General features: G+C 37.2%; 1 protein-coding gene across 11 annotated transcripts in view; it reads left to right on the plus strand.

The window, feature by feature from the left end:
* The window catches only part of PSD3 (pleckstrin and Sec7 domain containing 3), a 577886-nt gene that overhangs the window by 349741 nt on the left and 215251 nt on the right, over positions 1-12894 (plus strand). The gene's annotated exons all lie outside the window — the stretch shown is intronic.

Consider the following 12894-nt stretch of genomic DNA (forward strand, 5'->3'; position numbering starts at 1 on the left):
GGATCATAGAACTCTAAGGCTGGAGATGTAGATGATTATGATGGAGATTTCGGTGGTATGATAACGCACAGAAAAAGCCTCAGAAGGTAGATCTCCGTGTCCTTTCAGTCTTTTCACAAGTCGTATATCCAGACTCCCGGAGAGTGACATTAGGCTTTCACAACCTCCCACCTTTCACCTTCCCGGTCCCCTTCTATGGCATTTATATTACTGAAAGCCTTTGGCAATATCAGGTTCCTTTCAAAGTATGGAAAGGGTGAGGAATGGGGGGGGGGAGCGTGCAGAATACCTTAATGTGACTTTAAGAAACATGTTGGCTTTCTAGCCACCCGCCGCCCCCTTAGATCATGACACAGTGGGATGTAACCCACTGTGGTTATTAGCGTTAACAAATTTTCTAGCCAGAACATCTTCAAATATAGCTCTTTCCCCTTCGGTATTTTTTTTTTAAAGCTGTAGCTTTGGGGAGAAACATGTGTCTTCACGTGTCCTGTTCACATGTAATCTTCACCGTCCTGTCAATGGGACCCACACAGTGATGTATCGGTCTCTGTTGAGACTGCCGTGAGACCTCCTGTGGTGTCATGACTACTGTGTCATGCTATGATAGACCTGGATGGCTTATTATACTGTTAAATAACTAAATGTATGTAAGCATATGTATGATTCTCAACATGGCTTTAACATTAGCTTCTACTAGGAATGCTAAGAAGCATCTTTTAGATTTTGTTTTAACATGAATTTTACCCTACAGTATTCAGTCAGAGACTTTGGGAAATTAACTGATCATCATCATCTACCACCAATCCTGATGGTAATGTGAGCATTATAATATTAGTCTGTTTGCCCAGAATTATGGTTGTATACTGTAATTAATGTTGGAATCTAGCATAGATGTGAGAGGAAAAGACTTTCTACTGTCTTCTCTGTTTGTTATATAGTATAGGTTTTCTTATTTGACATTGTGTCTGTGCAAGAGAAAGCCAGGATTTTTTTTTTTAAATAACACAAACATTACAAGGAGTGAACAGTATAAAAGACCCCTGGTAGAATTGTAATCAATATGTCATCATATAATACTTTGGAAATGATAGTCAAATTTTTTTAATTATATTTTTTAAACATTTGTGGTCTTAAGTTCTAGAGTGCATATTTAAGAATGTAATTCAAGTCCCCAATATCTCACAAGGGATATTTTTGTAGGATTATGTAGTCTTTTAAAACTGAACACCAGGAGCTAATAGAGAATCACTAGAACAGGAAATTAGATAGATTGAACTTCATCTTTCACTAGCCATTTTTACTGCCTAAATGAAGTTAACTGAGTAACACTAAAAATTGTACCCTAAATACAGGGGATTGAATTGTATTATAGTTGCATAAATACATATCAACATGTATTTCTATGCACAGTGTACATATTTTACTCTGGGGGGTTAATAATCAATTCTTGTTCACCGGTAGTACTTTGTTAGCACTCAAATAATTTTTTTTCCTGCTAACCATGTAAATAACACTCTTTAATTATCTGACTTTTTATCCAAAATAAAAGAGATCTACTCCAATGATTAGAAAAAATTTCTCCCCTAATCCCTTCCAAAAATTTGGTAAGGTGTTTGTGATATATGCTCCTGGGATTTAATTTTCTCTCTCTGGAACTCTGGTTCTTTCCAGAATAGAGATATCAAATGTCCTTTAGAGAGTTGGAGTTGGAACATGTTTTGTATTCCTTAAAAGCTTTCATTTTTCATGTTTGTAACTTCTGTTTTGTTGTTTATTGAAACCCTAATGGTTTAATGTAAATTTGATTCAACTGTTTTCCTCTCTTTTTATCTAGTTTATTCATATTTGTTCTTCATTTGAAGTCTTAAAGGACTTCTGAAAGGATTAGGTATTTTTGCCTTTGATTTTAGCAGAATATCTTAAAAGCTTCCCTTGATCTAATCATTTTAAATTAAGAAAATTGAATTTTCTAATCTTCTGTGGTTAATTTTGACATAGTCTGAAGAATGTTATTTGTACTACCAAAACACAGTCTATATGTTATTTTCTTTGAAACTTGATTTTCTGTATGGTCTTTTTCTTTTTTCTTCAAGGTATTTTAAACTATTCTTTAGACGTCTGGATAGAATGTGGCTTTGTCCTTTTCTAGGTAACATTGCTTATATCAAGTTCTGAAGCAGATAAAATGGATAGGACACATGTTCAGTATGTTTTAGAAGAATATGCGGACTGTGTCCTTTTGTGGAGGACACAGTCAATGTTCAAATGTATTAACTAAGTCTTACTTTGACTTAAGCTGTTTATCACAAGGGTCTGTCATTGGAAGAGTTACCAATGAGGCTCCTGGCCATGAGGGGGCAGTGCAGACCTTCCTGCTGTCAGGTCCAGCTGGTTGCTATGACTTTGACAGAAGTAAGGTTTTGGAATCAATTTCTTAACAGGCAAGTGCTCGAGAATTTGGTGTGGTGTAGTATAAGAAATGTTGAGTAGGCCTCAATTCTGCCAGGAATTTCCACAGGTCTCCCTTGGATTTAGTTATACCTCAAATATAAATTATTTTGTTATTCCTTATTTTTTAACTTGAGTAAGTCAATTACAAGTTTAAAACATAAGTCTGTAAAAGTTGATGTTGATAAGATCACTTATTTACTTCATCTCTTGCCAGACTGCAGGGAGCCCAGCAGGGAGCCTGCTTCTCCTTCTGCCTGTGTCTCTGCGTCTCTCTGTGTCTCTCTGTGTCTTTCATGAATAAATAAATAAATAAAATCATTAAAAAAAAAAAAAAACCCAAAACCTGGTTCTTTGGATAGTGCAAAATGGAAGAAGTTGGCCGTTTGCTGTCTGTGCCAGGGTGTTGCATCCTGGTGTTCCCTATAATTAGCACTGTGTGCCTAGACAGATACTTCTCCCTAGGACTCATCCATAAAATGCAGGGGTTGATAGAATGATAGCTTTGTTCTGAGCAATGTTAATTTTAGAAATCTTGCGGAGGCTGATGGGGGTTATTTCCTCTCTAAAAGGAACCTAAAGACTGAGCTAGATTCAGGGAAGATGAGTTTTATATGTATTTGGATAAAACTCTTCCTGTGCTAGGAGATGTTAACCATAAACATGTAAGTGCCTAGTTCATTGCTTTGTAAAACATGTTGCAGTTGTGGTGAAAGACCCCATCAACTCTATTCTCTCCATCCTGCGTAAGCTTGCCTGTTATTTCTTTACATTGTTAGGTAAATGTTACTCATTCCCCCTTCTGTGAATCAAATCTATACAACAAGGGAACCTTAAAGATACCACTACAATGCCCATTGCAATCCAAAGTTTTTCATGAGAGGTTTGCAGATTGTTGTCATTCTCTGCTAGATCCCTTTTGTGCTTTAGATTAAGGCTAAAGCCTGGGAAGGAGATTCTGGTCAAATGGATCATTTATAGCTGTCTTTTTAAAAATGTATATCTCATACATTATGGGAAAAATCCTTAGTCATAATTTGAAAAATTTCGTGCAAATGTCTGTTTATATATATTTTATTCTTAAATGGAAGCAGAACATCTTTTAATCTTGTAAATTCATCCCTACTTGGATCCTTTCAGAAGGACAGGAGATTTAAACAATTGGGATCAGAATTCAAGAACATCTCTCTGTACTAGTTATAACTCTGACACTTGAGAAAATTAGAGAGCAAGTGTTTTTTACAAAACAAATCTGATAGTGTAAAGATAAAAATAATTTTATCTCCAGAAAACATCTGTGTTTTTCTTTCATTGGCTCTACACTAGAGTCACTTCTTGTGTTTCAAGAAGTTACACTTTTCCTTCAGATGTGATTCTACTAGACTAACAAATTTTGATGTTCTAAAGTGGTCTTTACCCAAAGGAGGTGTTAGGAAGAGACCTGGCTCCTTCTGGAAGATATTTCTGCAGACCATATTATTATCAATAGCCGTTTAACTCTCCTATGACTTTAGTCAGCCTTGCCTCCAAATAGAAGCTTGTACTACTTTTGGGTTTATTTTGAAATTATAAAGCTAGCAAAGTGATACTGGTTTTTGTTGTTGGTTTGGGGTTTTTTTCTATTTTCGTTTAAGCCCTAACCCTACCTCCCACCACCACCAGCTTGTTTCTGAGTTTCTCAGTTCTTGCCAGTACTTTCATGTAAATTAATATTTTTCCCTTAGATTATACAAATTATTTGAGGTGTTGAGCAAACTGTGCTCCTGATAAAATGACCCTTGTTGACCCTTGAATATAATTAAAAGCAGATCTTATCATTTACTCATTTTTCACTTGATTAAAGTGCCAGTAGAGTTGTGCTTGATTTGAGTATCTCTAAAATAATTCCCAGTGTCATACTGTGTTCTTGATCTGCTACCTCATGCCTTTCTATTTGAACACATTCTTCCAGTGATGGTACTCTAAAGCAGGTGTTTCAGGGTTTCCATGTAGTATTTGGACATTGTAAGGAAATTGCTGGCCCATGCCATCATTCTTGGCAAGTAGTATAATACCCTTGTCAGAATCAAGGAAAAGGAAAAAAAAAATCTATCAAATATTAAGATCAGAGTTCAGGGAGGAAAAAAGAATCCTCTCATTTTTAAGAGTTTTTGAAGCTTGAGGGAACTTAGTAGCATCGTGATTACCTGAACTTAACCATCTGGGAGCTCTTGTGTGGGAATATGCATGGTGACCAGATGTCCTGATTTCCCAGGATGATGTCTTTCCTTTATTTATCCTGTTATTAGATCATGCCTGGTTGCCTGGTTTATAATTTAGAGATTGCATTCAGTTTAGGGACTAATAGATTTTTGGAAAATGTTTCTATTTACTCATCCATAGTGATACAGAAACCATGAGGAGCTGGGCAGGGTGGCTCCTCCTCGGTCATTTATCATGGGATTTTCTATTTTATCTTTGATCTTAATTAAGATTTGGGAGCATTATCTTATTCTTTAAGCAGATCACTTTTCATTGCTTTTTAAAAGCCAATCTTTCACATTCTAATGGTACAACATTTGGTTTATTTGTGCATATAGGTCATCTGATCTTTGTGGAATTTGTTTTTCTAGGTAGATTACTTAGAGTGCTTCATGTCAAAAATTTTAAGAAAGTACTGGCTGAAACTCAATTTTTATAGTCTGACTCATCTCATAACATAACACTGGTTGTAGCCTACAGTTAAGTGTTGGAAGGCAGGATGATACCCAAGGCACTGGAGTCATTAATATACTTACTCATCACCAGATTCAAATCTGGCAAGCCATGCTTTTCTTTGATTCTACCAAATTAAACAATATTCTATAGCTTTTCCAGACACAATAATCCCCTTGCATCCAGGTGCAATTTAGTGGGGTCAGTTTCCACTCTGTAATTGAGAAATCCACTGGATCATGCTGAGCTGTTTACAGCTAAATAGGAACTTTGCTAGACCCTTGGAGCTCCTAGCAGCTCATGACAAGGGAGTTCATTCCTATTGAGCTTTTTATTAGTTTTCTTCTAAGATTTCCCAGTGTAAGCAAGCTAGAAGTGTTGAGGTCTAGCTAATTAAGTAGACTAAATAGGCAGACAGATATAGGAGAATGCTTTGACAGAAAAAGCTCTTTATAGGCACGTAGGATTGCTAAAATACCAGCAGTGCACTGATTTATGACAATTCTCCTCAGAGTACTTTTTAAAGAACAGGTAAATACTTTAATACTCCAGAATACTTTAATTATGATTGGGCAGTATTTTAAGGGGATTTTTGTATGTTTCATTAACCTCCTATTGTGACCTCTAAGACTATTGATTAAGTGGTATTTACATACTGCAAAAGCATAACTCTTAAAAATAAAGATAATAGTATGCTTTTTTCTCCATGCCTATGTAAACCTCACTAAAATGACAATAGAACTCCATAGATCTTAAAGGGCACAGAATGAGACCTGATGCCCTCAAAACATAAAAAAAAAAAAAATTGAAATATGGAAAGCTTACAGATCTGTCAACTATTTATCACCCCAGAGAAAGCTGAAACCCAAGTGGCTGCAGGCCTGGAAGCCAAGAAAAGATGACTGATTTTTCCCCATAGAACACAAGGAAAGTCTAGGAATTGGATGCACTGGTTACATCTAAGGGCGGTGGGTCAAAACAAGAAGACCCTTTAAAGGTTCTGAATTATAACTAGACACTATCAATGCCCTCCCTACTTTGTAGAGTCGAATGACCTTACTCTCCTCATCTTCTGCAACTCCTGTCTTGGAAGATTAGCCCAAAAGCTATGGACATAGGAATTCAGGCTTAGTTGAGACCAATAAATAGTGAGATTCCCACATTGAAAATAGCAAATTTAAGGGTAAAGTACACACATTTCACAGTGGGTAGACTCTTCCCTTTCTCCTCATCCATGTACTTTTTCTTAGTTACTTGAAGAATAGGAGGTTTGTATCCAGTAAACAGGAAATCTAATAGCAAAGAGGCAGAGGAAAACCTCAGGATGATAATAAAGGGAAACCTTAGAACATCAACTATGCAGGAGATAGAAACCAACCAGTTTTGAGTGGGAGAATAGAGGTTTCCAAGGATGCTTCCAACAGTGTCACTGAGAAAATATGTGAAATGTTGGACCATATGGAGGAGGAGAGTCACGGTTCTTTTGGAGATTGTGGAGGTGAATTAGACATAGGCTTTTGAAAATGAAGTAAACAACAAAATCAGGTAATAACTCCAGAGAAAACAAAAAGGTCACAACAAAACAAATGAAACAGTGCATACATAGCTCAGGGGTGAATTATATCTGAGCAGTCATAATAATGTAAGCACTGAAAATGGATGTAGTGCTAAATTGTGATTGTGATATAATTTTAGTGAAAGGATAGAGGTGCAGGAGGGGAGAGAGTGAGAGTCAGCTGTGTGTATGTATGAGTGAGAAAGAGGGAGAGAGAGAAGTGCCCTTTTTCCACAAATCAATAGGTGAAAGTCAATAGGTCATACTGAAAATACAAAAAACCAAAAGGAATTGAAAGAGATTATTTCTGGGCAGCAACAATCAGAGGTAAATCAAGGGATTGTTATATTCATTATATGCCTTTTAGTAGTTGTTTTATTATAAAAATTACAGACATGTGTTGCCTTGTTAAGCTTTTTAAAATGAATAGAAAATAGCAAACACACACACACACACACACAAGACTAGAATATTTTCCAGTGAATAAAATAGTTCCTGTAGAAAGGCTAGAGGAGGAGTTGGCAACAGAGTAGGACACTGGGCTTGCCTCATCCCATGAATATAACTAGATAACTATCAAATCATCCTAAATGCCCCAGAAATCAATCTGAATACTGCCAAAACAAACTTCACAACTAAAGTTAGAGAAGAGGGCACATCAAAGAAGGTAAGAAGTGTGGATACACAGGCTGGAAGAGAAAGGGAGCATGGCTGCTGTGATAGGGAGGGAGCCACAGTCATGGAGTAAGAGGCAGATGAGCACATAGGAGAGCTCATGGGGCAAACAAATCACCATTGTAATTGGCTTGGAAAGCAAGAGGGTCCAAATTTTGTAGTTCCTGCAAACAGTGGGGCTTAAAGCCTAGTGTTTTAAGGGTCAGCCTGCTTGGCTCTGGGAGACCTTAGAGGGCATTGGGACTACTCTTGAGGAGAAGGCAAGCAAACAACCTGTGGACCTGCAGTGAGGAAACAATCTGAAGAACACCCAGGGCATAGAGTGGGGAGGTTATTTGCTCATCTCTTGGAGCTCACCCCAGAGAGAGAGCATTCACAGACAGCCTTCCAGGAAATAAGGAACTGGCACGCATTATTTCCCTTCCCTGCCTTCAGCATAAGCTCAGGCCATCTGCAGGAACCAGCACAGCACCAACACTCGCTCCCTAACTTGCTTACACCAAGCCCCACCCCCATGTTCTAGTGGAACAGCCCCTCCCAGTCTTGCCTTAGCCACAACATGTCACCCCTTCCCCCAGAAGACAGGTCCAAACCCCTGCTCACATCAATCTCCTGATATGAAAGTTTTTGTAGAGCCTTTTACTAGTGGAAGTGACAGGTCTCACTCAATTCACAAGCAGACAGTGCATACCTAGATAAAATGCACTGCGTTCAGGCCAATAAACAAACACTGCCCACAGCAAAGGGAGACTCCGCAGACAACTGGCCACAAGGATAAAGCCCCCAGGACACAAAAGCAGAGCACAAGCAGCACACATTGGAGACAATTCCAAGAATGCCAGAATCTAAGCAATAGGGGACACTGCACAGCAAGGCACTACAAGACCTCTTCTTCATAAGGCCATTATCCTCAAGAGCAGGAGATTATAGCTGACTTTCACGACACAGAAACAGACACAGAGCCTTAAACAAAATCAGAGGACAGAGAAATTTATCCCAAATGAAAGAACAGGACAACGCCGCAGCCAGAGATCTAAGTGAAACATGTATAAGTAATATACCTGATAGAGAATTTGCAGTAACGATCATAAGGATACTCACCAGACTTGAGAAGAGAGTTGAAGACATGAGTGAGACCCTTAACACGGAGGTAAGGAATAATATAGCAGAAATAAAAGGCTCAATAATTGAAGAGCACACTTGATGAAATGAACAGCACAACGGAAGAAGCAGAGGAATGAATTAGTGACTTAGAAGACAGAGTAATGGAAATTAATCAAGCCAACTGAAAGAGAAAAAAGAATTATGCAAAATGAAAACAGACTTAGGGAACTCAGTGACTCCATTTGTAACAACATTTGTATTATAGGAGTCCTGGAAGAAGAGAGACCAAAAAGGGGCAGAAGATTTATTTGAAGAAATAATGGCTGTAAACATCCCTCATCTAGGGAAGGAGACAGACATCCAGATCCAAGAGACACAGAGAACTACTATCAAAATGAACAAAAGCAGATCCTCACCAAGACATAATCAAATTGGCAAAATACAGTGATAAAACATTTTAAAAGCAGCAAGATAAAAGAAGACAGTAACTCAAAAGGAAAACACATAAGACTAGTGGGGTATTTTTCAGCAGAAACTTTAAGAGCCAAAAGAGAGTGGCATAATATATTCCAAGTGCTGAATGGGAAAAGCCTACAGCCAAGAATAGCCATCAAGGCTATCATACAGAACAGAAAGAGAGATAGAGTTTCCCAAACAAATGAAAAATAAAAGAGGTTGTGATCACTAAATCAGCCATGCAAGAAATATGGTTTTAATTTTATTTAAATTCAAGTTACCATATACTGTAATATTAGTTTCAGGAGTAGAATTTAGTGATTGATCACTTACATATAGCACCCACTGCTCATCCCAGCAAGTACTCTGTTTAATACCCATCACCCATTTAGCCCATCCCCCCCCCCAATCTCCCCTCTAGCCACCCTCAGTTTGTCTCTTAACTATAGAGTCTCTTATGGTTTGCCTCCCTCTCAGTTTTTCTCTTATTTTTCCTTCCCTTCCCCTATGGTCATCTGTTTTGTTACAGAAATTCCACATGAGTAAAGTTATATAGTATTTGTCTTTCTCTGACTGACTTACTTTACTTAGCATAATATACTCTAGGTCCATCCAGCCATGCAAGAAATATTAAAGGGGACTCTTTGGGTGTAAAGGGGACACAAAAAGTGACAGTATAAAAGTAGGAAACACAAAAGCTATAAAAATAAATACTTCTTTAAAAAAAATCAGTCATGAAACCCACAAAATAAAAGTACAGAAAGTATGAAAACATAAACCTAAAGTGCAGGGAAGAGTAAAGAATGAGTTCAAACCTAAATGACCATCAACTTAATATAGATTGCTATATGCAGAAGAGGTTATATTCAAACCTAATGATAAGCATATATCAAAACCCACTAATAAACATGAAGAATAAAGAGAAAGAGATCCAAATATATCACTAAAGAAAATAAGCAACTCATGAAACAGAAAAATCAGAGAAAATATTAAGAAACAATCACAAAACAAATAATAAAACAACAGTAAGTATATATCAATAATTATTTTGGTTTGTTTTATATTTTAAGATTTTATTTATTTACTTGAGAGAGAAAGAGTGAGTGCATAGAGGAAGAGGGTGAAGCAGACCCCTGCTGATCAGGGAGCCTGATGTGGGGCTCAGTCCCTGGACCCTGGGATTATGACCTGAGCCAAACGCAGATCTGGCTGATTGAGCCACCCAGGTGCTTCTCAATAATTACCTTGGATGTAAATGGACTAAATGCTCCAATCAAAATACATAAGGTGACAGTGAATAAAAAAACTGATACTCATCTATATACTGCTTACAAGAGACTCATTTCAGACTTAAAGACACCTCCAGATTGAAAGTGAGGGGATGGAGAAACATCTATCATGTGAAGAGATTTCAAAAGAAAGCTGGAGTAGCAATATTTATATCAGACTAGACTTTTTTTTTTTTAAGATTTTATTTATTCATGATAAACAGAGAGAGGTAGAGACAGGCAGAGGGAGAAGCAGGCCCCATGCAGGAAGCCTGACATGGAACTCAATCCCAGGTCTCCAGGATCATGCCCCGGGCCAAAGGCAGCACTAAACCACTGAACCACCCAGGCTGCCCCAAAGTAGACTTTAAAACAGAGACTAAGAAAGAAACAAAGAAGGACACTATCTTATAAAGGATAATCCAAAAAGAATGACAATTGTAAATATTTATGCACCCAATATAGGAGCACCCAAATTCATAAAATAGTTAATAACACACATAAAGGAACTAATCAATAATATAATAATAGTAGGGGACCTTAACACCTCACTTACATCAAAGTACAGATCATCTAAACAAAATCAAGAAGGAAACAATAGCTTTAAATGACACACAGGACCAGATGGCTTTAACAGATATATCAGAACATTCCATCCTAAAGCAGCAGAAGACACATTCCTTTCAAGAGCACATGGAACATTTGTCAGAATAGATCACATATTAGCCCACAAAACAAACCTCAACAAATTTAAGATCAAAGTCATGTTATGTATCTTTTCTGACCATGACACTATGATACTAGAAGTCAGTCATAAGAAAAAAATCTGGAAAGACCATAAATACATGGAGGATAAATAACATGATACTAAGCAATGAATGAATCCAACGGGAATTAAAAGAAGCTATTAAAAAATACATGGAAACAAATGAAAATAACACAATAGCCAAAACCTCTGGGATGCAGTAAAAGTTGTTCCAAGAGGGAAGTTTATAGCAACACAAGCCTACCTCAAGAAGCAAGAAAAATATCAAACAGCCTAACTTCACCCCTGAAGGAGCTAGGAAAAGAACAACAAAACCTAAAACTAGCAGAAAGAAAGAAATAATAAAGATTGAACAGAAATAAATGAAATGGAAAGTAAAAAAACAATAGAACAGATTATAAAAATCAGGAGCTGGTTCTTTGAAAAGAACCAATAAAATTTATAAACCTCCAGCCAGACAATTCAAGAAGAAAAGAGAAAGGACTCAAATAAATTAAACCATGAATGAGAGGAGAAACAACAACCAACACCAAAGAAATACAAATAATTATTTTTTAAAAGATTTTATTTATTCATGAGAGATACAGATAGAGAGAGGCAGACACAGATAGAGGAGAAGCAAGTTTTATGCAGGAAGCCCCATGTGGGACTCGATCCCGGGACTCCAGGATCACGCCGGGGGCTGAAAGCAGGCGCTAAACCGCTGAGCCACCCAGGGATCCCCCAGGTTGGACTTCTGTGTCAAATTCTAAGATATTTGAATGAACAGTATGCTAGTCTGACTGGTCAGAGACTTTATACTCTTGTCTTTCAAAATTTGGGGAGGAAGAATTATATAACCCAGGCTCATTAGTTTTACACAGAGGTGGAAATAGGAAGTGAAAGCACATTTGGTTTTAGGGAAACCAAAGGTCAAGGAAAAAATTATAAAGGCTATAAAGTCAAACTGCCTATGATTCCATTTTGAGATCTTCCACTTAGTAGCACTGAACCTCTCTGCACTCTCTTTTCCTTCTCTGTAAAATAGGAGTAATACCCTTTGGTGGTGGTATACAGAGTATAAATGATATAGGTCTTGCACAACCCTAGGAACAGGTCTTGGCACTTGTTAACTACTCAGTAAATGTTAGCTGTTGACATAATTTGTCCATGATTCAAAATAAGTGATTCTCCCAATGCCCAGCATATGTTTGCCATGGGCTATTGATTCTCATAGAGTTGATTTGGCATGAAATGGAAAGATTCTGGATATTTAAATTCAAGTGTTCTGTAAAGTCTGAGGAGGATAGGAGTAGACTGCATGCAACAAAAGTAGTACCTTTTATTTATGTGTCATTTAACCAGAGTACAATGGTTTCATATCATCTTCACAATTCTGTGACGTAGGTGTTATCTATTTTTACAGATGAAGAAAGCAAGGGTTTAGTGTTAGTGGCTAAAGTCATACAGCTGATTGAAGAGGCTGGCTGGATACAAGTCTACTGATTTCTAGTCCATCGTTCTTTTTTCTATGTTTGCTGCTTCCCATCATAATTGTTATATTAGGATTATCATCTTTGAGGTCTTTGTCTTTTCAACAATTTTTTTTTTAAAACTTGCTGTGGTCAAAATAATTTACAAGGCATTGTAGAGAACACAGAGAGAGAAAAGACTTGATCACATGTGCAAGGAGTTTAAAATTTAGTATTACCTAGATATTCGGTTGAGGTAATATATACATGGTGTGATAAACATTGAAATAGTACAGAAGATTATACATTGAAAATTCTCTCGCCCCAGAAGGGATCCAAAGGCAGTCACTGTCAATGGTTTTTTCTGCATTTCAGAAGTGTTCTGTAGGAGCATACATTTATATTTGTACATACACATATGCACTGTTTTGCACCTTTTTCTTTTAACAATATGTCCTAATGTATCTACTTCAT

This window comes from Nyctereutes procyonoides, unplaced genomic scaffold, assembly GCF_905146905.1.
Source record: "Nyctereutes procyonoides isolate TBG_1078 unplaced genomic scaffold, NYPRO_anot_genome, whole genome shotgun sequence".
NCBI classification, from domain to species: domain Eukaryota; kingdom Metazoa; phylum Chordata; class Mammalia; order Carnivora; family Canidae; genus Nyctereutes; species Nyctereutes procyonoides.